This window comes from Patagioenas fasciata, chromosome 1, assembly GCF_037038585.1.
Source record: "Patagioenas fasciata isolate bPatFas1 chromosome 1, bPatFas1.hap1, whole genome shotgun sequence".
Taxonomy (NCBI): domain Eukaryota; kingdom Metazoa; phylum Chordata; class Aves; order Columbiformes; family Columbidae; genus Patagioenas; species Patagioenas fasciata.
Window position 1 is genome coordinate 2,546,138 of NC_092520.1, and position 26,198 is coordinate 2,572,335.

Genomic DNA, 26,198 nt, shown 5'->3' on the forward strand with positions numbered 1-26,198 from the left:
GGGTACAAACTGGAACACAAAAGGTTCCGCTTAAATATCGGAAGAAACTTGTTCCTGGTGAGGGTGTCAGAGCCTGGCCCAGGCTGCCCAGGGAGGTTGTGGAGTCTCCTTCTCTGCAGACATTCAAACCCGCCTGGACCCCTTCCTGTGGAACCTCAGCTGGGTGTTCCTGCTCCATGGGGGGATTGCACTGGATGAGCTTTCCAGGTCCCTTCCAACCCCTCACATTCTGGGATTCTGAGATTCTGTGAGGAAAGGTGTCTTGTATCCGGTTGTGTCTTGGTGGGGCGGAGCTATGGGCAATTTTATGAGAACCAAGTTGGAGCATCAAATGCCGCCGTCTTCTCGTATTTGCTTTTTTTACCAGTAATCCAACCCGATGGAAAAAACAAACCCGGGTTTAATGCAGAAATGCTGTTCACATTTAATACATTTTTTAAATTACTCTTTCATCCAGCCTTTTGATTTTTATGGCGTGGGCACAAACATGGCAGCATTCAATGAAAGGTTCAAGAAGCCTCATCATGAGCGATTTTGGAGTAACCTCCTTTTATATATTATTTGACATTCATAAGTCCCGATCCTTTAGATTTTTCACCTTTCAACCGTGCGTGTGCATGGACGTGAATTAATTTAAAGCTCCAGATCTCTTCTTGAATCACTCTAAGCTTTTATTCAGTGCTCTGCAGGGAGTTTTGCAAACTTGGAGGAGTTTTACCTTGGTCTCGTATCTGTTGTTCCTGTGGGGTAAATAGCGCCGTTTAATTTCATTTAGTGTATTTTCTATTGTTAGGACGCCGCTTTTGCACGTGATATTTTTCTCTTAAACTGAAAATCCAACATTTAGGTTGTTTCTTCAAGCTTAGCTGCTCTCTAATCCATGACCCTCCCTTTTCCACTTATCCCGTAACTTCAGTTTTTTAATAGCGTCTTGCTCGGGGTTTTATTAATGGCTTTTTGAGGTCATCCCCCCAGTTACGGACTCTTCAGTCATTATTTATAGCCACAATCGAAGGATTTTGTCCGAATTGTTTTGCTTTATTTCCCTTGCTATGTCTGTTTATCTCGGTGTCTAACACATCATTGCAGCCGGTTCGCTTCGCGTGGAATAAGGCGTTGGGTATTTCGGTGATAATCGTTATTAGAGATAAATACAAACCTTCTACTGTTGTGTGATGCACAATTCGAGTGTGACGGCGTATTTTTGAAACTATTATGAACGGGTCATTCGAGGTTTTGCCTGAATTGTGAAGTGAAGAGTCTTTGGTTTTAGGGACTTTACGATGTATTTCCTTTTATCTGTTCCTCCAGTGGCTCTCTGGAGATGCCTGATCTTTCTATCCTTGAAAAATAATACACAACAAAGTCGATTTGTAATTGGTAGATGCACTTTCTAGGTTGTTTTGGTATTTTGGCTCTTTATGTTGCTTTTGGGTTGGATTTTGACTCCTTTTCTTCCCATAATCTTGTTTTCTGATGAGTCTTCTCCCGTTGGATTTTCTCTTACATCTCCTCAGGTAGACAACAGGTGGAGTTTATTGCCTTTAATTTCTTCACCTTTTGACTTAAGACTCTTACATATTATTATCCTTATTTAAAAACCCTCCTGTAAACAAATCCATCAGATTTCCACATCACCGTGCTCGTTTGTAGTTGAAAACATTGTCTTCCATGACTGTTGGTGCTTCATGACCGCACCTGTTGGTATTTTCAAATCCAGTCCTGTTATTTATGTTGTTTTGGCCTTTAGGTGAAAATAACCTCAATTCTTAAAAGCGATAGAAGTAGCTATTTTGAGAAAAATGCCGAAATAACTGAGAAATCACTTTTCTGAGCTCTACTGCGAGTTGACGCCGTTCGCCTCCTCCCAAGTCAACCAGTTGGGTATCACCGCACCTTGAGCAGCTTCTTTCCCAATAACCAGTTTATGGCGTTGAAGAAGGAAATCTATTCTTATGTACTGCAGGATTTATTTCCGTAGACACCAGAAAATAGAAAAACTCTCCGATGCTTTGAAGACCAACGCGGTGGAGAGGTGATCATGGTCTTCTTGTCGTTGTGTTGTCCGTCCTTAAGTCTTTCTCCCACGCCACCTCCATGAGATGCGTGTCATTGGCCGTATTTTGCAGTCCGCTTGGTGCAGGGGGGAATAAATCAGCGATCGGACCTTTGGAAAGAGGAGAAAGAGAGAGAAAAGGCAGAACCAACGTGCTTAGAAGTGAAACGGCCCAGGAAACCATTTGTGCGTGTGAGGACTGTAGGTGACATTTCCCAGCTGGGATGATCATCTCTGGTACACCAGATCCCCATGTGACAGGACACATGGAAAGGAAAGAAATCATTGAAAAAAAAAATATATATAAATTAAAATATAGTTTTGAAATTGAGTATTTTAAAATTGAGTCGTCCCATACCCCTTCACACCCAAAACCCCGTGCGCACAAGCATCAAATTGAGGAGAAATCTGCTCATCAGGTGCTTCTAAAAACAGGGTTGTTGGGCAGGTATTTAAGATATAACAAGACAAGTTATGGCATAAAAATGTAACCGTGTCACTCCAAGCAGAAAGTCCTTGGAAACAGCTTCGACGGCAATTTTTCCCTGTCCCAGACAAGCTTTCGTTATTGGCGGTGAAGAGCTGAAGTGCTCTTTATGCGCAGAATTTAGGGATAACCGACAACATGCTTGGTCCTCCAAGTCCTCTTAAAGACCTATTTGTCTGCAGAAGGAAATAGTTCCCACTTATATTAGATCATTATCTCATAGGGATGTGGGGCAGATTTCCATCCGCTGCTCCTGAGACGAAGCGGGGAAAGAAATTGGGGGAAACTGGGGAAAGAAAAGGAACATTTTAGGTAACAAAGCGCTGAACAGTGTGTCCCGACTTTACCTGAAAATTCCACATTTTTGGGGCGACGACAATGAGAATAAATAAGGAAAACGCCGCGCCAGGTCTTGTTGGTGGTGATAGTTGAGTAATATTAAAAAGGTTGAGCTTTGGGATGTCGTAATGCCATCTGTAACCCTTGCAGTGTTAATTTTTAATGTTTTAATTATTATTAATAGACGTAGAGCGGGAAATGAGGTCTCTCAGTGATACAGAGGGTGATACAGAGGGTGATACAGAGGGATAACACTGAGTATACCCAAACCAGAAGTGATGGTCCCTTGGCCACGTTGAGATGAACCTAATGGCTCAAAGCTACCGATGCGATTGGAAAAGGTGAAGTTTTAAAAACTGGTTTCTGATTGTTTAAATAGCATATCTATATATTTTAAAAAATAGTAAAAAAAGGAGTAGAATGCCTTTGCGTCCCTCATTCCCCCCCAAAATCCTGTTAATAGCTGGAAATCCCCGGAATTTCTTGGTATCAACCTACAAACCACGTTCCTGGCACAGAGGCGAGGAAACTCTCGTCTTGACCATCTGGAATAGCAAAAAAGAAGTAAATATGTTCTCAAAATTACACTTTAAAATCGGTTGAGGCAGTTTTCATCTTTAACTCATTTTGCAGTTAAAACCTAATCATGAATACTTAAATTCAGGTTAAAACATCCAATTTTCTTCTGCATTGAACAAGTTACTAGTATTTACCTGCTGGTAATGGGTTTGTAGGAAGGATTGTCTGAGGTGGCATCGCTATACTGCAGATTCCATTTACACGTGTAGCCTATAGTAATATTTTTTAAACATTAATTTGCATAGAATACAGTAAATGTGATGAAACTGAAAGGCAAAAATAGGATTCATGCTTTTCAAACAATGTGGATTTGCCAGAATTGTAATTACAGAATCACAGAATGGACTGGGTTGGAAAAGACCTCAGAGATCATCCAGTACAAGCCTTGGTCCAACTCCAGTCCATTGACCAGATCATGGCACTAAGTGCCATGGCCAATCTCAGTTTCAAAACCTCCAGGGCCGGTGAGTCCAGCACCTCCCTGGGCAGCCATTCCAATGCTGACCACTCTCTCTGCACAGAATTGCTTTCTCATCTCCAGCCTCAATTTCCCCTGGCAGAGTTGAAGCCCCTGCCCCCTTGTCCTATTGCTGACTGCCTGGGAGAAGAGCCCAATCCCCCCTGGCTAGAACTGCCCTTCAGGTCGTTCTAGAGAGTGCTGAGCTCACCTCTAAGCCTCCTCTTCTCCAGACTGAACAAGCCCAGCTCCCTCAGCCTCTCCCCATAGGGCTTGTGTTCAAGTCCCTTCCCCAGTCTTGTTGCTCTTCTCTGGACCTGCTCCAACACTTCAATCTCTTTCCTGACCTGAGGGGCCCAGAACTGAACACAATACTCCAGGTGTGGCCTCCCCAATGCAGAGTACAGGGGAAGGATCACTGCCCTTGTCCTGCTGACCACGCTGGTTTGGATACAGGACAGGACACCGTTGGCCTTCTTGGCCACCTGGGCACACTGTTGGCTCCTGTTGAGCTTCCTGTCCATCAGTCCCCCCAGGTCCCTTTCTGCCTGACTGCTCTCCAGCCACTCTGTGCCAGCCTGGAGCGCTGCAGGGGTTGTTGTGGCCAAAGTGCAGGACCCGGCACTTGGCCTTGTTGAACTTCATCCCATTGGAATCAGCCCATGTTTCCAGTCTATCCAGATCCCTCTGCAGAGCCCTCCTGCCTTCCAGCAGCTCCACACTCCCTCCCAACTTGGTGTCAGCAGCAAATTTGGGGTTCTCATTAGCGGATTTGGGTTTGAAATTAATTGTGGGCTTACAGTCCCGTTCTGCTGATGAGTAGATGGAAGATGGGTTTGAATAGCGGTGTCTGTTTTTCTGGTAGTTTGTATGAAACGGGAGACTACCGAATATAAAAAAAAAAACCAGCTTAAAATTCCTTCATGTGTTTTGCGTTGCTGGAAGTTCAGCTTGTACTTGTTGATTTAACATTAGACATTGAAATCAGATGTTGGCACCGGTTGAAAAGTCCTGTGTTTACTGGTTTCATCCTGGAAAACATCGACTGGGGGATCACTTTGAATCCATCCCAACATCTCAACGAAGCACGAAGAAACATGAAACCCCCCACGATGACGTCTCGGATGTAATGTGGGAATTTTAGGGAAGAAGCATTAGAGTGAATTCCAACCAAGCCTTGACAACCCCAAGTCCTTTCTGAAATGAGAGCTGATTTCTGAAACTGTGGACTTGAGAATGATGCTCGCAGCTGATTTGTTTTCAGTGTCGATTGTTTTGTGACTCTGAGCCAAGATCACCATGAAGAGAACGAGAATTAATTGGATAACTGGTGTATTAATATCGTACGCGAGAGTCTCTGTCCACAGAGATGCAGAAACTCCAGCTGGATGGTCCATGAGCAACCCAAGGCAGCCTTGAAGTTCATAGAATCATAAGAATAGAATCATGGAATTATTTTGGTTGGAAAAGCTCCTCAAGATCATTGAGTCCAACCATAACCCACCCCTGGCACTGCCCCATGTCCTGAGAACCTCCTGTCCGTCTGTCCAGCCCTCCAGGGATGGTGACTCCAGCACTGCCCTGGGCAACCTGTTCCAATGCCCCACAACCCTTTGGGGAAGAAGTTGTTCCCAAGATCCAAAGTTGTCCTTGCCTGGAGCTGGAGGTTGGAGAAGATCCTCACTGGAGGTCCTTTCCAACCTAAATTAACCTGTGGTTTTGTGATCCTACCAGAATTATTCACTAATCTCTGGCTGATCGCTCCTAGTTGGAAGTGGAGATAGTGGAGATTCACCCCCAGAACTTCTGTCCAATGTGATGATGGACACCTGTGTCCACATCTGATGGATGGGTGGACAAGCACCCTGGCTCTTGGGTTGGAGATAGAAAGGGAAAAGAAAATGAACGCACTCGGTACAGAAATACTTTATTTGCCAAACAGGCAATGATTAAATATCTTTAAAAGGCCCTTCCAACCCAAACCAGTCCATGATTGTGTGGTCTTGTTAATGAGGAATAATGGACTCGGCTGTTAGTGATAAAATTGGATGGTAGTTGAACGGGTTCAATCGGTTTGGCAATCTCAGTTTGCTGCCCAAATAGGTTCGTTCCTGTATTACAGGTCACCTGAAAGCGGTAAATCTGGAGGGATTTAGTTGCGATATGACCTGGCTCGCCTCAAAATGACACTTTTAAAGAAGTTGCCAAAATAGAGCCATCTGGTTTTTTATATTCTAATTGCCCATTGGGCCCAAATAGCTCAGCGGATTGGAGGGACCCGGTTAGCGAGTAGGACCGAGTGTGCATGGACCATTCTGAAACTATCGCTATAAATTAAGACTCCTTGTTGGAGGCACAAACCCAGAACCTCAGAGTCCTTTGCTATTTACTTTTTTAATACTTCCCTACTCACCCGGTTCTGCTTCTTTCACATCACTTGTTCAGCTCTACACATGAGGCTGCTGAGTTTTATCGTCTCTTGGTAAGAAGTGGCCTTTAAATTGCTTTTTCCACAGCTTTCTTCCCCTGAAATGATTTTCTGAAGCCTCAGTTCTTAGGGCTTTCAAATTCTTCCTTAGGACGCGCTTCAATTAGAGAGGCTGGAAGAAAAGCGCTTCTCAAAGGTGAAACCTCCACGCTGTGTTTTATAATTTGCTGAAGTTTCAGCTGCTGCTTCCTTCAGCGTCGCTCTGGACATGACGGGTGACAGGGAGAGGCACCTGAGGCACCTGCAGAGACAGGAGCACCCAGCCCTTCACCAAAACACGTTTTTCCAGCGTGTTTGTCCTGCACCTGGGTCGGGGCAACCCCCGGTGTCAATGCAGGCTGGGGATGGAGGGATGGAGAGCAGCCCCCAGGAGAAGGACTCGGGGGTGCTGGTGGTGAAAGATTGGCCATGAGCCGGCAACGTGCGCTTGCAGCCCAGAAATCCACCCGTGTCCTGGGCTGCATCCCCAGCAGCGTGAGCAGCAGGTGGAGGGAGGGGATTCTGCCCCTCTGCTCCACTCTGGTGAGACCCCCCTGCAGTGCTGGTCCAGCTCTGGGTGCTCAGCACAGGACACACATGGAGCTGCTGGAGAGGGGCCAGAGGAGCCCCAGGAATGATGCGAGGCTGGAACAGCTCTGCTGGGAGGACAGGCTGAGAGAGTTGGGGTGTTCAGCTGGAGAAGAGAAGCTCCGGGGAAACCTTAGTGTAGCCTTTCCGGACTTAAAAGGGGCTGAGAAGAAAGATGGGGAGAGACTTTTGAGCAGGGCCTGTTGTGATAGGACAAGGGGTGATGGTTTTAAACTAAAGGAGGGAGATTCAGGCCAGACATGAGGAAGAAATTGTTGCCCTGAGGGTGGTGAGAGCCTGGCCCAGGTTGTCCAGAGAGGTGGTGGCTGAACCATCCCTGGAGACATCCCAGGCCAGGCTGGACGGGGCTCTGAGCAACCTGAGCTGGTGAAGATGTCCCTGCTCATGGCAGGGGTGGCACTGGGTGAGCTGGAAAGGTCCCTCCAACCCAAAATATTCTATGATTCTATGATTCTATGATCCTGTGAGTACGTAATCCTCAAGCCAAGGTGAGGTGGCACCATCCATGCCCAGAACTGGCCGAAATCGCACCGATGCCTTTGGTGCCAGCTGGGAAGCAACCACTGTGCTTGGACCAAGCTCTGCACCAGCTTTGAGCAGTTTGAGCATAAGCAAAGCAGCTTCACATATGTCTACAACTTTCTGTCTGGAAAAAGGTGCTGACCCAGCTCCGTTGCTTCCTCCTTCCTGTCTCAGTTTGCTCTGGAGTCCTTTGCCACCTATAAACTTATTTTGACTCTGCTTTGCTGTCATTGCAAACAAGGAGGGAGAATAAAAGCTCTCTGCATTTCACGTGTGTTTGCCTCAAAGCAGGTGGGGGAAAGAGGGGGTGCAACAGGATCAGCTGGCCCCTCAACCACACTGAGGTCACTTGTTGGACCCCATCAGCTTTCTGGGGCACAAACCAGCCCGGGGGCTGTTGCTTCTTGCTGTGCAATGTTTGTTCTTTTCTTCTAGGAACAAAGTTAATTGCTATTTTTATTGGTATTACGCAGTGTTTAGTGGAGTTGTGGGTGCTGTAAGAAGCGATCGATAATACTTGTTGACTGACCTCTGAACAAGGCTTCTTATTTCTCACAGAAAAACAAATCTCGTGAGCAGCTTGCTAAAAGCAACTCTAATTCTGCAGGAACCCTTGGGCGTCTCTCCTCTCTTGGCGAAGGAGAAGATCCCAAGAGGAACAAGGCTGGCGTGGGTCCCACTGATGTCCTGTAATGACGTCTTGTGCGCATCTGGAATATTGTGTCCAGTTGTGGCCCCTCAGCTCCAGAAGGACAGGGAACTGCTGGAGAGAGTCCAGCGCAGCCACCAAGATGCTGAAGGGAGTGGAGCATCTCCCGTGTGAGGAAAGGCTGAGGGAGCTGGGGCTCTGGAGCTGGACAAGAGGAGACTGAGGGGGGACTCATTCATGGGATCAATATGGAAAGGGTGAGTGTCAGGAGGATGGAGCCAGGCTCTTCTCGGTGACAACCAGTGATAGGACAAGGGGTAATGGGTGCAAACTGGAACACAAAAGGTTCCACTTAAATGTGAGAAGAAACTTGTTTGGGGTGAGGGTGTCAGAGCCTGGCCCAGGCTGCCCAGGGAGGTTGTGGAGTCTCCTTCTCTGCAGACATTCAAACCCGCCTGGACACCTTCCTGTGGAACCTCAGCTGGGTGTTCCTGCTCCATGGGGGGATTGCACTGGATGAGCTTTCCAGGTCCCTTCCAACCCCTCACATTTTGTGATTCTGTGTGATTCTTTTGGAGGCTTTTTTTGGTGGAGATGTTGGCAGTTGGGATAGAAATACAACTAGACTACCTAATCCTGGTTGAGTGAGAGCTCAGTAACAGGTCGGGAGTGAAATTTAACTTGATCAGAAGTGGTTGAAGAGAAAAAGATGACTTGGGATATTGTGGTGTCTATATTTTAGTGAATGCCCTCCTCTACTGGCTAAGGAACCTGAGTTGTTAACTGCTTTTGGATCAAATGTCTTCTTTGGAAACAGGTTGCTCAGGTTTGCAGGCATCTAATGTTACTTTGTTCTTAGAATCAGAGGATGGTTTGTGTTGAAGGGACCTTCCCAGCTCCCCAGTGCCACCCCTGCCATGACAGGGACATCTTCACCAGCTCAGGTTGCTCAGAGCCCCGTCCAGCCTGGCCTGGGATGTCTCCAGGGATGGTTCATCCACCACCTCTCTGGCCAACCTGGGCCAGGCTCTCACCACCCTCAGGGCAACAATTTCTTCCTCATGTCTGGCCTGAATCTCCCTCCTTTAGTTTCAAACCATCACCCCTTGTCCTGTCACAACAGGCCCTGCTCAAAAGTCTGTCCCCATCTTCCTCATTGGCCCCTTTTCAGTCTGTAAAGACCACACTATGGTCTCCCTGGAGCTTCTCTTCTGTCTTCTTCTGTCTGTTAGGACTGGGAATGTGTCTGTCCTTGCATTTAAGTGCCGTTAATATAGACATTGGGACACCCCAGCGGCAGGTATGGCAGTAAATATTCCCTCCTAGCATAACTGAAGGTTGCGTATGTATAAAATCATGAACAGGTTTTGGAAGACAAGTTCTTGTTGTCTGTTTGGTCCAAGACCTAGTGGCTGTTGAATGAAACCAACAATGGGCTTATTATAAAGCTGAGTTCCTCTTTGCATACGGGTGGTTCAGCGGTTGAACTCGCAGCCCCGGTGTGATGCGGAGGGTCAGAGCTCGTGCAGGTTCACACGGACTTTAAGAGTTCTTGGAAAAGGTTTTCAAGGACTGATGAATCCTTTTTTTTACTCAGAATATCTGCGAAGAGCAATTTGCTAAAGGTGAGAGAGTGGGACAACACACGTGTCCTATCCACGTGTCCTTACGTACCTGGTCCATGTCAGAGCCAGGATGCCAGTATAAATTGACTTTTGGTGTCTCCTTTTTGTGGTCTGACCCTTATATTTTTATGTATTCCCATTCTCCCTGAGCTTGGATTAATCCCGAGCAGGCGCGGTTATTCATCCAGCTCTCAGTGCATCATCGAGGACGCTTAACCCCTTTACTTTAGGTCGGCCTAGTAAAGCCTGAGGTGGAAATGTCCTCCAGAACCTCTGCCTGGCTGGTGCTGGGCGGGAAAACCATCAAGCAGTTGGTGCCGCACTCATGGAGATCTTAGAATCATGGAATAGTTTTGGTTGGAAGAGACACTCAAGATCATTGAGTCCTAACTCTAGCACTAAACCATGTCCCGAAGATCATTGCAATTATAATTTCACTCTTAATCAGCAGTGACCATGGATGGATTTGACTCAGGATACCACTTTGGAGCAGCCTCAGCCCTTGTTGCTGCTGCCTGATGGTGCCCATCCAGGAGAATTAGTGCCATGCTCTGTAGTGATTTTTGGGGGTTTTTCTTCCAAACCTCATTCCACTGCTACAGAATTGTACCCTTGTTAACAGAAAACACCAAAGACGCATTATTTGTGTCTCCTGCTCTCCATTTCTGCTCTCTGAACTCATCATCTCTCCCCAAACGTCACCCAGATGTTTTCTCATGGGTGCAGCAAGTCGGTGGTCCAGAGCGGTTGTGCCGAGCTGGGGTTAAGCGAGGTTCCTGCAGCAGTCTGTATAATCCCTTTTGCAGTCTCCATTTTGCTCCTGGAGCCATTCTCTGGTAGAAGGGTATAGAAGATGGGTTGTAGAGACACGATCTGTCCCCATCGTCACCTCCACCAACTCCCACGAGCTGACAGATGCATCCAAGCCCAGCAGGCGCTGCTGATGCCTCCATGTCTGCCCAAGATCTCACTGTTCGCTGCAGGAGAGAACCAGCTCATTTTCCCAAGTCCTCTTCATCTCCCCTGTGCTTCTGCTCCCTCATTTTGCAGGTAAAACCGTGACCGATATTGTGCGGCTGCACCCCGGGATGGCCATGGGCAGCCACAGCTGCTGAAACTCCTCAAGCGAGGTGTGGAAAATGGGGTTATTTTCTTCTCAGTTTAAGAGATGAATAATTTTTCCTCCTTATTGCTTAAAGGTTATCATTGCCAGTTCATATTTGGCGTACGGTAAATGAGAGATGCCGTGTGCGCCTTCCTGGTGATGCTGATTGTGTCTGTGTGGTGGTGGAAATCAGAAGTGGTCCCCAGAGCCTGTTTCACAGAATCCCAGAATGTCAGGGGTCGGAAGGGACCTGGAAAGCTCATCCAGTGCAATCCCCCCATGGAGCAGGAACACCCAGCTGAGGTTCCACAGGAAGGTGTCCAGGCGGGTTTGAATGTCTGCAGAGAAGGAGACTCCACAACCTCCCTGGGCAGCCTGGGCCAGGCTCTGCCACCCTCACCAGGAACAAGTTTCTTCTCAAATTAAGTGGAACCTCTTGTGTTCCAGTTCGTACCCATTGCCCCTTGTCCTGTCATTGGTTGTCACCGAGAAGAGCCTGGCTCCATCCTCCTGACACTCCCCCTTTCCATATTGATCCCCATGAATGAGTCCCCCCTCAGTGTCCTCTTCTCCAGCTCCAGAGCCCCAGCTCCCTCAGCCTTTCCTCACACGGGAGATGCTCCACTCCCTTCAGCATCTTTGTTGCCCTTCATTGCTCAATGAGTGATTGACGTCTTTCTGGATCTTGAGATTCTCCAGGAATACGTGAGATCAGGAGAAATTCTGCTCCAGCTTTCCTTGTTTGACCTCTTTGGCCAAGAGATTTTAGTCATCGCTCCCCAAATCCTATTTACCCCCAGGGAATGTGCATGACCCTGGAACAGAGGTCACTCTAGAAACTCTTCTGTAGTGTCTGTTTTTCACTCCCAAATTGCTCGTATGCAATTTCAGGGAGCCAGCTACAAACCTTGAAGCATCCCTTAATACCACTGGTATTATACATGATATTAGGAAACATTTCTTCTTGGGAAGGTTTATTGGGCATTGGAACAGGCTGCCCAGGGCAGTGGTGGAGACACCATCCCTGGAGGGTTGAACAAATGGAGATGAAGTTCTCAGGACATGGAGCAGGACCAGGGCTGGGTTAATGGTTGGACTCGATGATCATAAGGGGCTTTTCCAATCCAAATGATTCTGTGAGTCTATGAAACTATACAGACCCATGTGAAGTCTCCAGCCTACATCAGGAGTTATAGGACATGGACCAGCAGATCATCTCATTAACCAAATTGCCTCAAAATCACCTCGACTGGTGAGGAGGGAGCTAAACCCCCTTGGCCGCAGCACAACCTACAGCCCTCTCTTCAGGAGCTACATGTGGGTGTAGGCATCAGGTTAACAAAACTAAACCAGAGTAAGATGTGTAATTATAATTACTGAGGGTCTGATGTGGAGAAGTGCTGTGTAGCTTAACTTTTTCAGAGTGCCGTAATTAACAACCAAATAATCAACTGTTTTGCCAACGTTGCGTGGGTTACAAAGGGTTGATGTACATGGAGAACATCTCTTCATCTACACCAGCGTTTCATTCGCTTTGGATGCTCCTGAGCCTGGAGCTTTTCCTACAGCGTTAAGCTCTCCGAGATGAAGTCTTTCTATATTAGAGATGGAATTTCCTTTTTCTCCTTCTTAGTATTTCCTTAGGCTATTTTAGGAACGATTCTTCTGGATTTATACCAAACATAGCTGCTGTGACTCAGCCTCCTGTGTTCCTGGTTTGGACTTGGAGATCGACGCGCTGATTTTACATCTTGTAACACTTCTCTCCACCTCTGTAATTTCCCCCTCTCGATTTCTAATCCCTTGCATCCCTCGAGTAGTGTTCTTCAGTTTAAATGGCTTTCCCATCGATCTCAGGATTTTTAAGCTTGCCACGATAGTTTAGAAATCGACGTCAGAAGAAGAATTCAGCGCAGGAGATTCACCGTATCCACTTGGCCATTAGACAGCCACAAAGTCCTCACCTGACATTTTAGTAACAAAAATTGTAGATGTGGAACTGAACTGTGTACGTTTTGATGTTCCAGATGTGTAGGGAGACTCTCCATGTAGCACCTATGGAGGAAAGTTCCTCATGAGCTACATGCATGGATGACCATCTGTTCAAGTCCATCATGGTGCTTGTGAAGGTCTCAACCGTGGTCCACACTGCAGGAAGGAAACTCCATTGGGGTTGAATGTTAGTTTGCAGTTTGTAGATGGTTATGTTGAGGGCAGGGTGAACGTAATGTTGAGCAGTGGGTGACCTACAGACCTTGAAGCTATGAAGTGCTCTTCATGTCACGGAGTCGGGGCGGGACGGCGATGGTTTCCTCTCACCACATGGCTCGGAGTTGGTTTGTGGTTTGATTTTATGAACACTCTCCAAATAATGGCCAGTAATGGGGCGATTGCTGCATGTTGTGGATGGGAACGTCCATTTACTGTGATCTAGACCGAAATCATTAACTCATTTCACACGGACTGTTCAATGGCTGTGAGATGGAGACAAGCAGGATGGACACAGAGTGATGCAGAATGATGGAGACTTTGTGATGCCAACTCAGATTTGCCAGTTAGTACAGGGGTTGATGGGTGTTTTTCCTGACCTCTTAATTTCCCAATAACTGTCAGCAGAGCCTTAGCAGTTCTCTCATGTTCAGTTTTGATTTCCCTCCTCCAACGTCTGCAGATTTTAAAAATCAGATGGCAACAGCGAATTGCAAATCAGGAGGATTCGCAATTGTACTGAGTGCACTCCAGCAGGAGATGACAAATCCTGGGTCCGTCAACAGCAAGAGCTCAGGAGCTGCTGGAAGGCACGAGGAGGAGCAGAGCTCGGTGACATTGGCCACCTCATGTTCTACTCTGCCCCTTCTCGAGGCCTCCATGACAGCGCCGGGTCCTGCACTGGGGTCACAGCAACCCCAGGCAGCGCTACAGGCTCGGGGAAGAGCGGCTGGAAAGTGCCCGGCGGAAAAGGAGCTGGGGTGTTGGTGCCAGCGGCTGAACATGAGCCAGCGTGTGCCCAGGTGGCCAAGAGGCCACCAGCATCCTGGCTGGGACCAGCACTGGTGTGGCCAGCAGGCCCAGGGCAGTGACCGTCCCTGTGCTGGGACCTGGGGAGGACAAACCGCCAATCCTGGGGGCGGTTTTGGGCCCCTCAGCTCAAGGCTCAAAATGGCGGCCGCAGGGACACCAGAATCACCTCAGGCTCAAAATGGCGGCCGCAGGGACACCAGAATCACCTCAGGCTCAAAATGGTGGCCAGAGGGGTGGTGGGATCACCTCGCAAGAAAGAAAATGATTCTATGATTCTACGTTTTGCCTCAGCCAAGGCTTTGTGTTCTCCTGTGGAAATCCTTGAAGGATTCACCTCTCTCTGCTGAATAAAATCCTTCAAGAAAATGTCATTCCCAAACAACAAGTATTTTGCAGTAGATAAAACACCAGTAGAAGTGCGGGCACACGTGTCATCTTTTCACGGACCCTTTCTGACCAGCGAGCGTCACCATCGGCCTCACCAAGGGGTGCAGAAGGCCCCGCTCATCCCCGCTGGGCTGAAATATGGGTGGTTTTGGATGCGCTCGGCGTGGCGTGATGTTAATTTGAAAACTAATAGCGAAACCTGGGGGAAACCTCTGCAAAGGGCTTAATGAGGGAAGGTGCGCGTGTGCTTAATTGCTTGCCTGTGGCAACCAGATCGCCTAAGGGTGAAATTAAAGTGCCACCCCTAGGAAGCTTTTAAGTTACATTTCCGTAGCCTTCGGCCACATTAGGAGGAAAAGTCTGTCGCTGTTGTGCTGATATCTAAATCTAAGCACTGTTGCTATATTATTTCCGGAGAAATTAAAGGTTTGGGAAGTACATCTTCCCCTCCACGAGTCTTCCTCTGTAATATGGGAGCGTTTTGCACGTTGAGGGATGCTGGCGGAAAATAGATAGGAAATGGTATTATTAGTATATTATTACTATTTAAATACAATATTTAGCTATGTATTTTATGAGTTGAAAATTTATAACCAGATTATTTTCTAGTTATTGCAAGAAGTCTATTGGGGGGGAGAGGAAGAAATAAAGCAAGGGGGCAACGTTGGGGGAGCGTCTTGCTGTGCGATGCTCGTTCTTTCTCAAGCGCAGGTTCCCAGGCTCTCCAGATCGCAGGGGTCACGCTCGCTCTCACCATTTACCCCCCTTTTCTTCCCATCGAGGACATTTTTTCCCCCTGTGTTGCCTGGCAATTGGTGTGAAGATCGCTCAGGTCCTGCCCTGTGCTCTCCCTCTGTTTTCTGTGCCAGCGATGTTGTCAAGCAGCTTAGGACTGGTTTGCAGAGGATGCACATCCAGCCTAATGTCTGGCTTACCAAGGACTTGTGCTGCTTGCACGGCTGCAGAGATTTTGCTGCATTTACTACATATTTCATTCTTTCTTGATCGCGATTCCTCGTTAGCTCTTCCTTGCCGTTGGAATCATCTCTTAAAACCAAATTAATCATTGAACTGAAACCAGGAAGGGAAGAAACCAGAGAGTCGTGGGCAATGGGGCAGAGTCCAGTTGAGGCCTGGATCCAGTGCAGAGCCTCAGGGGGCAGTGCTGGGGCCAGGATTATTCAATATATTCACCAATGACTTGGATGAGGGAATAGAGGGACTGTCAGCAAGTTTGCTGGGGACACCAAGCTGGGAGGAGTGGCTGACACGCCAGAGGCTGTGCTGCCATCAGAGACCTGGACAGGCTGGAGAGTTGGGGGGGAGAAATGGAATGAACTAGAACAAGGGCAAGTGTAGAGTCTTGGATCTGGGCAGGAACAACCCCAGGTTCCAGTGTAAGCTGGGGAAGGAGCTGTTGGAGAGCAGTGTAGGGGAAAGGGACCTGGGGGTCCTGGGGCCAGCAGGGTGAGCATGAGCCAGCACTGGGCCCTTGTGGCCAGGAAGGCCAATGGTAGCTGGGGTGGGTTAGAAGGGGGTGGTCAGTAGGTCAGAGAGGTTCTCCTGCCCCTCTGCTCTGCCCTGGGGAGACCACCCCTGGAATATTGTGTCCAGTTGTGGCCCCTCAGCTCCAGAAGGACAGGGAACTGCTGCAGAGAGTCCAGCGCAGCCACCAAGATGCTGAAGGGAGTGGAGCATCTCCCGTGTGAGGAAAGGCTGAGGGAGCTGGGGCTCTGGAGCTGGAGAAGAGGAGACTGAGGGGTGACCTCATTCATGGGGATCAATATGGAAAGGGGCAGTGTCAGGAGGATGGAGCCAGGCTCTTCTCGGTGACAACCAGTGATAGGACAAGGGGTAACGGGTATAAACTGGAACACGAAAGGTTCCACTTAAATATGAGAAGAAACTTGTTTGGGGTGAGGGTGTCAGAGCCTGGCCCAGGCTGCCCAGGGAGGTTGTGGAGTCTCCTTCTCTGCAGACATTCAAACCCGCCTGGACACCTTCCTGTGGAACCTCAGCTGGGTGTTCCTGCTCCATGGGGGGATTGCACTGGATGAGCTTTCCAGGTCCCTTCAACCCCTGACATTTTGGGATTCTGTGATTCTGTGAACTTGATTTCTCTTGCTTATTAAGGGTAAATAAAAACACGCCACCCAATATTTCACCAAATGCTGCCTGGGAACATTGAGTTTATTTTCCAAACATGTAAAAACAAAACTGTGAATTCATTAAAAACCAGAGCGAATCTTACCCAAATCAGTCTCCTGCCAGGCTGCGTTTTCCATCGCGGGTAATATCAATTTGGGCATCGTTGGAGCAGAGGAAAATGTGGAGCGAGGAAACCTCTCGAGTAGGCAGTGAGCACCTGTTCTATGATCGATCGAGTTCATTTAAGTCGCGGATTGAATTGTTATGAAGAGCGATGCCAAAAAGGTTGTTATGAACCAACATGATGCTTATCGACGTGGAAATAAATGTGTCACGAATGGGTTGCAAATCAAAGGCCTGATTTCTTTCTCTGTTTCAAAATGCATAAATCAGGGGTGTGCGTCTGTAAGTCGTGTAATCACTGTCTAACGGCGCTGGGATCTTTGCGGAATATTCATAAGACTTTGTAGAGTTTATAATGCAAAGCTGCAGGGCTACAGACATCTCTGCTTAAACCCAGGTTTTAAGCTTACACCTAAATGTGTTGTAAAACAGCTGCGGCACTGAGTTCTAGGAATAATTGAATTAGCTGATAAAGGTGATACCTCGCTATATATTTGGATGTGGAAAGTGCTTGATTTGGTGTTGGTTTTGGTACAAGACAGCAACAAGTGTATGTTTTCATGCCTTCGTTACGTTATTTATGGTGCGAAGATGTAGGTAGTTTAATTTCGGTGTATTTTGGAGGATGTATAACCCAAAGATTATACATTCTGTCTTCAATTAAACTTTTGCCTTTCGACTCATTAATTATACTAAAATGATATCACTACTGAAATTATATTAAAAAGCAGAAAGCTTAGACAAACCGACAATTGAACACATTTTGTAGAGTTGTGGTGGCCGCACGTGTGTGAAGTTTGGGGTGACCTGTTGGCCATCGATGATGTTTAAATAAGAGAAATTCAGTGACTCTGTTAAATTGCAGAATTGCTTTCTCACAATAGGGATTAACATGAAATTAAACCATTCTGTAGCAAATGGGAACTTTTAGGCATTTTTTGTCGCCGTAGCATCAAAGGATTGACAGAAAAGAAGGTTTTTATCACTGCTACAAAGCGTTGTCACTGTTGATATGGAGGCTCCGGCATCCTTCAAGCCAAAGCAAATGTGAATGACAAATTAGTTAATTAAACTAATTATATCATTGCTGGATGCCCTCTTGGGTTTTAATGTGTAATATCTTTCGACAAGTGAACGTGTTAACTTTTTGGTATTGCTTTGATCAGAAATACCTGTAGTTACGACTGGAAATCGCTCTCAGAACCGAGAGCATCATCTCGTGTTGGATTTGCCTATCACATTGTTAATATTTTAAATAAAACATCAGGATTTATTTCTTTCCTACGCTTAAATTCTGATCGCTCAAATGGCTCCGTGTATCCTTGACCTTACAGGAAAAATCAATTTGAGGTGAATAGAAATGTTTGCGTGTGAAGACCAATATTTGCTTGGCTGCTCCAGAGCGAGCTTTTCATTTTAAACATTTCCGAGCGACCCCAAAGTCTTTTCTCATTGTTTTTTCATTCACGTTGGCATACATTTGTTTTAAAGAAGTGAATGACCGCTCTGCTTTAATTTCTGCTGTGCTATTCAACCCCTAAAACTGCCTTTTTTCCACCAGATGGAAACAGGGAATGCAAAGCTGGGTTGTGTGCCCAGCCTAAATCAATGGGGATTTAGCAATTCCTTTTTGGCGATATGAACTACGAGGCGTAAGCTCCTTCAGACTTCGCTCAATCTCTTCCCGCTCTTTAGCTGAGGAAGAAAAGTCCGGAAATGTATGAAAAGCATTAATTGTTGACTTCTTGTGGCCTTTCAGCCCTTTCCTTTGTGCGGCCTGCAAAAGAATTCCTGGTTCGGGCCTCCTGGGCCTGGGCATATTCACTGGGAACCGGAGGGGAACAAAAGCACTTGCAAACCCCTCTGGAACGGCAGGCTGAAAAATTCTTGGCTTTTACAGTGATTATGAAATGAATATGCTAATTTATTGCATATTGCATGTGTTATGGAGTCATGTCGTACATTGGCTGATCTTGGTCTCATGTTTCTTGCTACCAACCTTCAGTAATTCCTATATGGAGTGTTTAACTTGTGGTTGAGACCACGTAGCCTCATTTAAAGATTTCAAGTGATTGATCGTGGCCGTCTGATGCAAAATTTCTTTCTCTTTTGCTGGTTGTATCTCGTTTCAGCGCATCTTTTTGCAGCATCCACCCATAAAGGCTCAGAGTCTATAGAAGGAGGAGAAGCTCCAGGGAGACCTTAGTGCAGCCTTTCTAGACTGAAAAGGGGGCAAGAAGAAAGATGGGGACAGACTTTTGGGCAGGGCCTTTTGCCATAGGACAAGGGGTGATGGTTTTAAACTAAAGGAGGGAGATTCAGCATAGATATAAGAAATTGTAGGCCCTGAGGGTGGTGAGAGCCTGGCCCAGGTTGTCCAGAGAGGTGGTGGATGAACCATCCCTGGAGACATCCCAGGCCAGGCTGGACGGGGCTCTGAGCAACCTGAGCTGGTGAAGATGTCCCTGCTCATGGCAGGGGTGGCACTGGGGGAGCTGGGAAGGTCCCTTCCAACCCGAACTATTCCATAATTCCCTAAATACCACGTAGGGCGTATGAGCATAAGGAACACGGTCATGGTAGGGAGTGAGGATGCTGAGGGTCACCTCCTTCATCAGCTCAGGAGCGTGACATAGTTTGGTCATGGAGGCAGTTGGGTTTGGGCAGCTGGTGACACGTGTGGGACACCCTGATGGGACAATGATCCCCACCAACACCACCAATCTTCAACCAAAGCCACGCAAAGCTTTGGTGGACACGGGGAGGGGAACAAGCTGTAGAACACCCGGTCTCCAACTCCATTTTGATATCTGAGAGCTGGAGGTGGCTGAATAAATCTTTAGAATTCAAATAATTTGCACCATTAATCTTCATTTTTCCCAGTTTTTATATCCCATCTCTGTCCGTGCAAAGGGCATCGTTAGGAGGAGATCGTTAGACGGCGGCGAGGAACAGCCATGACTGGAAGTCATAAATGACCCAAAACCTGCAGCGGGTGGATTTGAACGCTGCCCAAATAAAGCCGAGTGGATCGTGACCCATATATTATTAAATGACATCTCTGCCCTCAGCTGATGTTAATTCCAGGAATCTTGTATTTCTGGCGTGTCAACTTTGTACGGTGTAATCCGTCCGGGTCCGAATTTAGATCGTGATCCTGCACAGTGTATGGGAAGGAGCCACGTTTTCAATACTCTGCATATTATTGCAAAGCGATTCTCCCATACTGGGGCGAGCAATCACAAAAATGATGATTAGCGGTAGCGGTTGGAAATTTTGGAGCAAAACAGAAATTAAAGCGTGTCTTTTAATATTTTTAAAGAGCTTGGAAGGGGAAGCTTCTGTTTATTAGTAACGTAAATTATCTCCCCTAACGCAACTTGAGGCCATTTCCTATTGTCCTGTCCCTTGTTCCTGGGGAGCAGAGCCCGACTTCCCCTCAAGGTCTTTCGTGTTATGAAGGGCCCAAAACTGACCCCATGATTCAAGGTTTGGCCTCCCCAGTGCCCAGCACAGGGAAGAGCAGCAAATGTCCTCTCAGGAGGACATTTCAATAAAAATGAAGATCGATATGAAGATCAACAGATGTATCAGGCGGATGGTTTGAAGACCACGATGACCCTTCTGCTCCAACTTCATTCATTTATGAAGCAGGTTTGGTGGAGCTGGAGATTGTGGTGGGGATTTTACGGTTGTCCAGGTTAAACAAGGCTGGAGCAGAGCAGAAATTTTCTCTGTCCATCCATTTTTATCAAATTGCATTTTATTTTATTAATAAAAGATGAACTAGAATTGCGTCAACTTTGACTGGATTCTTTTCTAAGGTCTTCAAGACGTTAAATACTTTGCTTTAGGTGAGATATGTTCAACCAGCTGTTAGTTACGGTGTAGCTAAAAAAGGGGTATATTAAAAAGGAGCTGTTAATTGTGGAAAACCACGTTGTGTTCTGAGTCTCTGAGCTGTCACCGCAGAATATTTGGGGGGAAACATGGGACGTGGCCTTGTAATTTGCCTAAATGAACCTTTAGCAGATGAATTGGAAGTTAATTTAATTAGCGTTCGGCGGATCCCAAGTGACGGTCAAGCTTCAAATGACTTCACTGCAAAAATGGTTCAGAAGGTTATTGGCGTTTCGAATGTAGTGTAAGGTCAGGAGGTCCCTATATTTTCTCGTAGAGGAGAAAATACCACTCTTTTTCCAAAGAGAAGCTCTCATTCGCATTACTTCTTCCTTTACAATTGGACTTTTAAGATCTACTGTTTCACTTATTGATAAGCAGAAGGATGCGCGTGTCGCTGTTGTAAGAACCCTGTGAAATATAGTTATTTCTCAGTAATACTCTGTTTATTCTTTATTCACTTAGTCTGAAAAGAAAATGAACAAACACTTCGTAAACTTCTTTGCATGCCAGATTTATTCTTTAATTTTAGGATTCTTTAAATGTCCTTCAATGTTGCCTTTCTTTGCCTCCGTAGAAGTGGGAAATCGCTTTGTTTCTATATATTGGAGTGGGAGAGGCGCACAAGATGCCAATTCCACTGCTCTGTGCGTAGAAATAGTCACGTTAAAATCTGTTTTTGGGTAAAAATTACTGCTACCCACCAGTGTTTGAACACTCAAAGCCTAAATGACTTTGAGAAGCAGTGAAGCTGGTCAGAGTGCTGTCAAAAGCACAAAGCAAATCAACGATGAAGAACAAGAGGGACGGATGTTCTCGTTGTCTCGCGTCTGTCGTGGTTTGAAGGTGGTAGTGATAGCCGTGCTGGTTTTTGAGTGTTCCTGTTGGAAGGGGATGAAGTAGATCATAGAATCACAGATGGTTTGGGTTGAAGGGACCTTAAAACTCCCCCAGTGTCCCTGCCATGAACAGGGACATCTTCACCAGCTCAGGTTGCTCAGAGCCCCATCCAGCCTGGCCTGGGATGTCTCCAGGGATGGTTCATCCACCACCTCTCTGGCCAACCTGGGCCAGGCTCTCACCACCCTCAGGGCAACAATTTCTTCCTCATGTCTGGCCTGAATCTCCCTCCTTTAGTTTAAAACCATCACCCTTGTTCTGTCACAACAGGCCCTGCTCAAAAGTCTGTCCCCATCAGATGATGTTCAGTTTTGGGCCCCTCACACCAAGAAAGGCCTTGAGGTGCTGGAGCGAGTTGAGAGACGGGAATGGAGCTGGGGAAGGGGCTGGAGCACAAGTGTGATGGGAGCGGCTGAGGGACCTGGGGGGTTCAGCTGGAGAACAGGAGCTGAGGGGAGACCTTCTGATCTCTGAACTGCCTGAAAGGAGCTTGGAGCCAGGGGGGGTCGGGCTCTGCTCCCCAGGAACAAGCGCCAGGAGCAGAGGAAACGGCCTCAAGTTGCGCCAGGGGAGGCTGAGGTTGGATGTGGGGAGCAATTTCTTCCCCAAAGGGCTGTGGGGCATTGGAACAGGCTGCCCAGGGCAGTGCTGGAGTCACCATCCCTGGAGGGCTGGACAAACGGACATGAGGTTCTCAGGACATGGGGCAGTGCCAGGGGTGGGTTAATGGTTGGACTCAATGATCTTGAGTGGCTTTTCCAACCACAATGTTTCCATGACTCTGTGTCCCAGGCTGTCACCAGGGATGGAGGGCAGAGCCGCCTCCCATAACCTGACCTCTCTCGTATTAATATATCTATTTACCCTTCATCTGCAGCAATTCCCTAGTGTGATGGAAACATCCGCTTTCACGGGGAAGATAAAACAGATGAAAATGGATCATTTTCAGGTATCCTGAGCCTGTTCACCAACAGCTTATTCCCATGGCATCCCTGCTGGAGCTTCTCCTTCGGCTTCTTGCTGGGGTCTTAGCAGCTTCTAAACAACAGAACATCCCTGCCCTGAGGCTTAGGAAGCAGTGGAAGCTCCGTGCAAAAGAGCAATACTCATGTTTGTCTGGTTATAATTCATTTGTATTAGTCTGTTTGTTGTATATTCATAGCCACGAGCAAGGGCTGCAAGTTATTGTGGCGAAGGAGGTTTAATTTTGCTAATCCTGTTTGATTCCTGTTCCAACGCAGCTTTTTGAATGCCACAATGCGCTGGCCGTAATGAGTTTAAAATGTATTTTTCAGCGGTATTGTCTCGCAAAATGTAATGGAAGCTCCACTGAATGTGCTTTAACACTGGATGCTGAAAAGAAAGCAAATCTTCCATCTCAAATGCTGTTTGCGTGGACTCTTTCATGCTGGCTGGAAATAACACCCTGCATACCAAGCAGGGAGGAAGCACAAACCTCTTCCTCACAGTACAATATCGCGCTCACCATCGTTTTATCTCGGCTAAAAAGCATTTCCTTTCATCCTTCTCGATAAGAGCGTTTCGTTTTACCATTGGGTCTGACACCTAAAGGGAACCAGGCGTATGCAGCGATTTTCAGCAAATTATGATGTATTTGTGCTCTTTAAGCCCAGAAAAACACAAAAGAAATGATGGCTGCATGGGACAAGGGGCCTTATAAATGCAGCTGTGAGTCCGTCCTCACCCAGGAGCAGGTCCGGCTGTTGCTTTTTAGTTCTAGGTGAAGGAACAAACATTTGATTGGAAGGTAGAGGGAAGAGGGACCCTCATAAAGTTCATTTCTTGGGCAGGAAGACTCAGCTGGGGAAGAGGAGGAGAGAACAGGGCTGGTGCGAGATGGACCCATCACTTCCTTGCTCTGTTGTAGGACATCCTGAGCTTACAGACCCTCTGCAATGGCCAACGCCAAGGGCTGTGTGCCTGTGCGTGGCTGATGAAGAGGATGGAGCTTTTCTGCAGCCAGCGGGTGTTGCCGCAGGGATGTCCCAGAATGCCAGAGTGTCAGGGGTTGGAAGGAACCTGGAAAACTCATCCAGTGCAATCCCCCCATGGAGCAGGAACACCCAGCTGAGGTTCCACAGGAAGGTGTCCAGGCGGGTTTGAATGTCTGCAGAGAAGGAGACTCCACAACCTCCCTGGGCAGCCTGGGCCAGGCTCTGACACCCTCACCAGGAACAAGTTTCTTCTCATATTCAAGTGGAACCTCCTGTGTTCCAGTTTGAACCCATTGCCCCTTGTCCCAGTGGTCCCCCTGTGCAAAGACCCCACGGGTACGTTTGTTGAGAGCGTTGGGCCTTGTGCTGTTAGTTGGGTGGCCAGATACCTAATGCGGAGCTTGGATATTGACTTTTCTCCTGAGAATATGAGGATGGTGGGATGGGATCAGATCAAAGGTCCTTGCAACCTAAGAACCTGACTGGAAGGGTGTCTGGGGAAGAGGAGGAGTTGCTCTGTCCCTTGTGTGGTTTGGACATCCCACTGGCCTGGCAGCGAGGGGCCAGAGGAGCCCCAGAAGTGATCCGAGGCTGGAACAGCTCTGCTGGGAGGACAGGCTGAGAGAGCTGGGGTGTTCAGCTGGAGAACAGAAGCTCTGGGGAGACCTTAGTGCAGCCTTTCCGGACTCAAAAGGGGTCCATGAGAAAGATGGGGACAGACTTTTGAGCAGGGCCTGTTGTGACAGAACAAGGGTGATGGTTTTAAAATAAAGGTGGGAGATTCAGGCCGGACATGAGGAAGAAATTGTTGTCCCTGAGGGTGGTGAGAGCCTGGCCTAGGTTGGGCAGAGAGGTGGTGGATGAACCATCCCTGGAGACATCCCAGGCCAGGCTGGACGGGGCTCTGAGCAACCTGAGCTGGTGAAGATGTCCCTGCTCATGGCAGGGGAGGCACTGGGGGAGCTTTAAGGTCCCTTCAACCCAAACTATTCTGTGATTCTATGAGACACTTAGGGATGTGGTTTAGTGGTGGACTTGGCAGTGTTAACAGATGAACTTGATGATCTCAAAGGTCTTTTCTAACCAAAATGATTCTGTGATTCTATATACTGTACGCAGACACGTGTTTGTGTGGTTTGAGCTGTACGTTTGAGTGCGTCCTGTATCCACCACATCCCACCCCGAAACACCCTCCTGTGTTGAACGGGATCCATACGCAGCCCAAAAGTCGCGGTTTTGGTTGGACACTTAGACAAGCTGATGTTCATCATCTCAGGGACGGATGACGTTGGCTTCTCTCCTGTAAATGAGAACTCAAGCCAAAAAGGAAACACTTACCAGGACGGGCTCACCGGGACACCCCAGGGCCATAAACCCCTTACACTTGGATATAAATCCCCTGCTATAATATCTCACGGATATAAAGTTTTGCATTGATTTTCCTGTCGATCTTACAAGCTCCATCATGCGTTAGTGAAGCCGCTGGTGTAAATACGTCTCTCGGTGGAGCTTTCTCTTCCAGCTCGCTTTATAACCACGATTTCCTTTGCTTTGAGAACTGCTGAGGGTGGAGGGAAAGCTAATTAATTAAGCAGTAATTGTTGTCAAGTCAGTTGGTGCTAACATTTAACATTTGACTTGTTTACTATCCCGAGGTACAGCGGAAGGAGTTAATGACTTAACAAATTGTGCATCCATCATGAGAGACTTGTTTGGAAAGAACCGTTTTGTTTATGAACTGTAAAATAATACATTTTTTTAAAAAAAATGCACATTTTGAAGCAAGTTTGTTGAGGTTCTTGTGCGAAATTGTCACTAGATAGCTGTGGAGACAAATGCGCCGCCTAATAAAGCTTAATGACTGATTTGCCCATTAATCAGAATTGAGAATGTGCTTCATTAAGATAATTAACTGAGCCACTTGCTTAACTGACAGATAGTAGACATAAATCCCCAAGTCGCTTGCTTTCCTCTAAATAAAGCTCACAAGAAGCGAACCCGGCACTTCTTCGGCATCTTTATTACAGAGGGAAACAGGAGGGCTGGTTTGTCTCATTGCCTGCGTTACCCTGTTTCCCTCAAAATAAGACAGCGTCTTATATAGGGCTTATTTTCAATGGTTGTCGTATTTTTCCATGAACAACAATCTTGAGCAAACCATCAACATTTATTCAAGTGTGGTTATGTCGTCACATTCTGTCACATCTGTCCTGCTGCATTCTATTGCCAATTAATTTTAATTTTACATGTGTAGCTGCCTGGACACTATTTAAATTGACTTTTTAATGAACTGTAACTAGGGCTTATTTTTGGAGTAGGGCTTATATTTTGAGCATCCTCAAAAATCCTGTAAAATCCTCCTAGGGCTTATTTCTGGGGTAGGTCTTATTTTGGGGGAAACAGGGTATGTTGGTGACGGCATCTCCCAGTCTTGGACGCGGTGGCTGGCCCTGGGTGCCCTGTACACCAAACCTTGGGCTCGAGTTTATTGGAATCAGCTCACAAATATTTCACCAGCAGCGAACGGTCTTTTATCTGTTCATTTCTGAAAGGTCGGGTCTTCATTGTGGTTGGTTTTGTCACCCAAGAGCGATGAGCTCCGAGGAGGAGGAGGATTCTTTTGTCTGAATTCGTGGCTTCTCCTCTTTGTTCATTGCAAGCTGGACGTGGGGTCACAAATCCTGAGCCGCTCCAAACGCAGAGATATGTAAAATTAATCTGCTCTGGGTACATTTGTAGGCAGAAGAAGTTAAGGGAATTAACTGAAAGATCCCCAACTTGAATTATTAATTACGCTACCTGTTTGTAACGTCTCGGTGTAAATCCTTTTCCATCGCAGCTCGCTGTGTCTTGAATTATAACAGGGCGA

At 47.1% G+C, this 26,198-nt stretch overlaps 1 protein-coding gene across 5 annotated transcripts in view; it reads left to right on the forward strand.

The window, feature by feature from the left end:
* The window catches only part of FAM168A (family with sequence similarity 168 member A), a 197,715-nt gene that overhangs the window by 69,340 nt on the left and 102,177 nt on the right, over nt 1-26,198 (forward strand). The window lies entirely within an intron of this gene.